A 6,000-nucleotide genomic window follows, 5' to 3' on the forward strand; every position below is an offset into this window, starting at 1 on the left:
CTTTCACAGTGTCTTTCAGTTCATTACAGTTAATTGTTACATTTTGGGTGCCAAAAAGAATCATTTTCCAGCATCTCAGCAGCCTGTCGTGTCACAACTGGTTCCAAAAATTCCAAGAAAGCGATGGCTCAAAACCAAGATGTCAATGAGAGCAAACAGAAAAAGGCATCAAAACAGTGGTGCACAAACCATTGGGCGATTTAATGGTGACTACATCCAATTTTATCAATATGTACAGACAGCAACCGGTTAGCTAAGGGTTGAGACTGGGAACAGCTAGCCTGGCTCTGTCCAAATGTAAAGAAATCTGCCAAAAAGGACCTCTAAAGCTGACAAGTCATAATGGTGTGTCTTGTTTTTTTGTTATTTTTTAACTTTGGTTAAGCTATGGGTTTAGTAGCTTCCAAAAGTCTTTACTGTTTTATTTACAGCTTCTCAGAGCCCAGCCAAGACAGCAAAAAATAAAATCATTAATTTCAAATGAAGAACCCTTTATAAAAAAATGTACCCTGAGGGCAAATTAATGTACTTAAGACATAAAAGGTTTTCTGTTTCTGTTCATCATTATGTTTGAATTAGTTGGTTAGGTTGTCCCATTTAGATTAAGTAAAGAAGCACACTTAGGGTATTGAAAACATATAGGGAATTAAATGTTATGAGGACATGAGAAACAAACATACTATTTATAGCACATTTACACCAAGGGTTGTATTGTACAAGTTATATTACATTTAGCAAAACTTTCCCAAAGATACATTAGATATTAGTAATTTTTGCCAATTACAGCAACAAAAAGTTGTCATTGCAGTATCCAAAAAAACAGAGTTGGAAGGGAAAAAGCAGAGGAAAGTAAACAGTGCAGCCCTGTTCTGATTTATTATGTGCACTGTATCGCCACCTGCTGACCTAGCTGTAACCTAAGATAACCTCAGAGTCTCCCTCAACAATGTGGGCAATAAGACACAATAGTTTAAGCAAAGAGTGAAATTATTGTCATATTTGTATCACTTCTCTTATATACCCAAGTACTGTAGTAAAATGAATAGTGTATGGAAAGTATTAGTATTTCAACTCTGTTGAAGTGGCAAGAAAAAACAGTGCCAGGGGAGGTTTCATTTGTCTCTTTTGATGATGGCCAGCAACTTGTTTTTTCACTTTCTGTACGTATATGAACATTTAAAAAAGCATGAGAAAGCAAGAGAGAGCGAGTTTCTGTGCTTTCTTAATTGTGAACTGAAAACAAAGGCAGGGTTTCCCTAAAGCTTTACGTAATCCTGACCACAGAAAACCCAACTGTCAATATGAAAACTGCATGTGTTAGCATGTGTGTGCGCAAGTTTATAGATTAATATCTATAATAGTATAATGGATTTCCTTTAGAGACGTCTTTCTCATGTATTTCATACATTTCAGTAAGGACATTTATGAAATGTTGAAATAACTCAACATGACACATTACAGCAGCTGAGTAATGCTGTCATCACTTCCTCTGATGAAAGGTGGAAAAGCAGACGCCTGGGGGAACTCTTGTTTCCTTTAACTAACTACTGTACATCAGCAGTCCTAAACATGTCAACCAATCAATCAAACTTTATTTATAAAGCACTTTTCATATACAAAAGTTATGAAAAGTGATTTGTATAAAATAGAAACCAGATCCATAGAAAGAGCAACACATAACTTTGATCAATAAAAAAAAAGCAGAATGCAAACGGAACTCAATAAACACATGACTGAAAAAGACAAGACTAAACAAAAGTAAATTAAAAGCCAAACTAAAAGGTGGACACACACACACACACACACACACACACACACACACACACACACACACACACACGCACGCACGCACGCACGCATGCACACCCACACACCCACTCCCACACACACACACACACACACACACACACACACACACACACACACACACACACACACACACACACACACACACAGACATAACATTATACATTTGGGTTGTTTTTATGATTCCCGGTTCAATAAAAAAAAGTGTGTGTGTGTGTGTGTGTGTGTGTGTGTGTGTGTGTGTGTGTGTGTGTGTGTGTGTGTGTGTGTGTGTGTGTGTGTGTGTGTGTGTGTGTGTGTGTGTGTGTGTGTGTGTGTGAGTGAGTGTGCGTGTGGTTATTCCTGCTTATGTTTAAACAAGTGTTTTTAGTTTCATAAGGGAACCGAAGGCTTGGGTTTTTGCTCCCTGACCTTCGGCACTAATGTCATACTTGTAATACTAAATGCTACATTTCTCTGTTTCATGTGTCATGCTAACTTCCTCATCTTTGTTTGTCACTCCCACACAGAAACAGTCCCCACATTTGTTCCCATCATTCCCACTGACTTTTGTCACTTGCCATTCTTCATGACATTTTAAATACTGGAGCAAATCCTAAGGTTAGATTATGCTATTCAGTACAAGACACAACATTTGATTAAGGAAATGAAATGTATGTATCACGACCAATGTTTGTGTTGACTTTATAGACCTGCAACCACAAAGCTACCTGACCAACTTCCCCCTTTGCTGTGGAGAGAGGGGAAAATATGCAAAAAAACAAGAACAAGAAATGTTAAAGGATCCCCAACCTCCTAAAATAAGACTAATGTAGATATAAGAAAATAAACAAAGGGTAAGCAGAAGGATTGAATGTAATTTAGTGACTTTTTGTTTGTTTCATGTTTTACGTGTCATTTAGAGGAACATTAAATTCCAGCCGGGATACAGGGCCAAGTTCAAAGACAATAACTCTCAGACAAGAATACTGTGATCACTGCGTTTTGCTCAATGATTTCCCGCTTTACAGCAGTATGACAGCACTGGTTTCCAAAACACAAAATTGGCAAAGAGGGGAGGAAAGGTCTACATTAAAAAGTCTAATACATAATTGAGACCTCCATCAGTCAAAATAGAGGGATCAGATTGGGCTAAAATGTGCAGTTTATAATATGTATGCACTGTTTTTTTAAATTCCAAGCAAAAGCTGTTGATGTTTGTAATTGACAGCTTTTTGTGTGGTTTGGCTAAACATATCTCTGAACTGGTGACTGTCACTTCCCGTCCTATGTTTGTCTTTATGTAATGTGCACTTCCCTTTCAGGAACCAACCGCAAACATTCCCTTAACATTTTTTATCTTAGCAAATGTTGCAGATCTGATCAGCTGATCATGCTTACATCAGTGAAGAGCATTTGAGTTGGATTTCCATAAATGCAAGTGTAAACTTTCCTGTGGGATTACAGGATCACCACCTGATGCAGGAGGGAAAGTCCTCACATGTAACACCCTGACACTGGCGAATATTTACTGTATCTTACAGTAAAAGTAAACAAAGCCCATTGAATCTGAGCAGCGATCACTCACTTGCTTGCATTGACCTAAATACAAATTCACTACAGCCTATCAAACATAAAAAAAGATTTTAACCCAGAGCACAGATTGGGCTGATTTGAATATTATTTGGCTATAAACCAAATAATTGAGCCTTAAAATGTTGATCTGTTTGTGGAACTAAATAAAACATCTGCATAAACATCAAAGTCATTAGAGTTAATCTTCCTGATGGACACACAAGGCTGTTTTCAGAGGATTATTTGGCAACTTCACAATGACTATATCTTTGATATGGTTTGCAAATTACCCTAGGAGGAAACATAGAAAAAAGCCTTTCTCATAGAAGTTGACTTGTGTGAGGGAAGACATTGTTTTCTTAACCCTGCACGTTGAACTTAAGTAAGAGTAGCATAAGTTAGTTGTAAAAATACTCTGTTAAAGTAAAAATCCTGTATTAAAACTCAAAATCACCTACATATAGCACCCAAGGCAAAGTGCTTATTTAGCGTAAAGGCCCATTTCAGAATAATATACATGAAATGACATGTGATAATTCATACAAACATGTGTCTATCACAGCAGGTGAAAGTTGAGCTGAACTGAAAAACTATGTATATTGCTGTTAAATATTTCAACCTATAATTATGTGTCGATGTTATTAGTTAGTTTATATTTTGTCTCAGCTAAAAAAACTGCATCTGTAAAGTAAAGTAAAACTACAAACTAAATAACTAAATATGTCAATTAAATGTAGTTGATAAAAAAGTACAATAATGGCTATCAAAAAGCATTAAAATAAAAGCATAAAGCAGTATAAAATATAAACACTCATGTTAATTACAAGTACTTAAGATTATTTTATTAAATACACTAATTGAATAAATAAACTAAGTTACTTTCCACAACTGTAAGTGTGTGCTGTAGCTTTAAGAATTCCCTTTATTGGAACTAATGGGCTTTGCCAAACCATTAATAACAGCACCGGAGAGTAACAATACACATACAGTATACATATGCAGACGGGTGTGTCCATATATTTCTGGCCATTTCATTAAACTAAAATATCCCAGTGAAACATTCAGAAGAGTGCATGATGATGCAATGCTGCATCTATCACATGATCAGTCCCACTATTGTAACTACTGCTTTTTGTTTTCACAATGAGCATTAATACTTAACACAATCTGCTTACTCGGAAAATTCTAAAAAATAAATTGCTGGAAAATGTCTAGACATTATTAGCAGTAATTAATGAACCCAACTTAAAAGCCTGTTTCTTGTATTTATTATGCAACATTGTAAAAATCCAGTTGTGACAGTTACACAATCTATGAAAAGTACATGAATCATTATGAATGTTCAAAGACAAAAAAGAGAGTGTTTTGGCACTGCTTCTTTTTCCTTTTTGTGTTATTTGAAGGAAGAAACAGGCCAAGAAGGGGTTTGATATTGATTATTTTGAACTGACAACATTTAAATGATTTCAAAAAATGTTTGCTGCAGTTTCCATTTAGTTTACCTTCATTGCTGACAACACATTGCAGAATTGTATTCAAAGTACACACATACATATGTTATAAATGGCATACAAAGTTGGTTTCCTTGTGCATCTTGACTGTCACGTTTCTGGGAGCAGTTTCCCTGTTTGTCTTTGCAGGACCAAACAGAGTCAGAGCCAAACTGGGAGCATGTGCAGTTTCCCTGTTTGTCTTTGCAGGACCAAACAGAGTCAGAGCCAAACTGGGAGCATGTGCAGTTTCCCTGTTTGTCCTTGCAGGACCAAGCCGAGATGGAGCAGAAGGAGGATTTGTCAGAAATGGTTAATAAACAGTTAACCTCGCTGTACACAGCGATGTCATTTCCCTGAGACTGCTGGGCATTTCCATCCAGCCAGAAGTACTGTTAACCATGTGCTGGATGTGGTTGTTCTTGCCAAACCACATCAGGTGAATAAAGATTCATCTATGAGGAAATTTTAACCTAACCTTTTTGGTGCATGAAGTTCAATCTAACAAATATTACGCAGTTCTTTTATTTAATTTGAACCATTTCATTCAAAATTGTTAAACTAACTAGCCCCAACCCTTTTGGAAACCTACAGTTCTTTAACATTGATGTGAGTTCTGTTTTCCTTCTCAACTACTGCTTATCTCAGAGATGTAGAGATCTGTTAAGAAAAACATTGTCTTACTTAACTTTTTTGTTTTCTTTGATATTTTTTGGGCCAGACAGCGATTTTATTTGAGAGTGTAAGGGGAGCAAGGAGGGAGGAACTTGGCTGTAATGGCCAGCTTGGGATTCAACCAGCTTACTAGGCACACATTCACTACATTTGGGCCACTATATTTAATCAATGAGCTATCCGGGAGCCCTCACTTTACATTTTAGCAAGTGTAATACTTTCTCCCGATAAAGCTGGGTCTTCCTGTAAAGGTTCCATCAAGGAAGATTCAGGGTAATAACTGCAGAAGTTCTGTTCACCATAAGCTGGTTGTGGTTGTTATTACCAAACCACAACAGGAGAATAGAGATTCATCTATAGGGAAGAGAAAATGAGCATTATTCATAATAATAATAATGGTGATGATGATAATAATAATAATAATAATAATAATAATAATAATAATAATGATAATAATAATAATAATAATAATAAT

Source organism: Eleginops maclovinus, chromosome 5, assembly GCF_036324505.1.
Source record: "Eleginops maclovinus isolate JMC-PN-2008 ecotype Puerto Natales chromosome 5, JC_Emac_rtc_rv5, whole genome shotgun sequence".
NCBI classification, from domain to species: domain Eukaryota; kingdom Metazoa; phylum Chordata; class Actinopteri; order Perciformes; family Eleginopidae; genus Eleginops; species Eleginops maclovinus.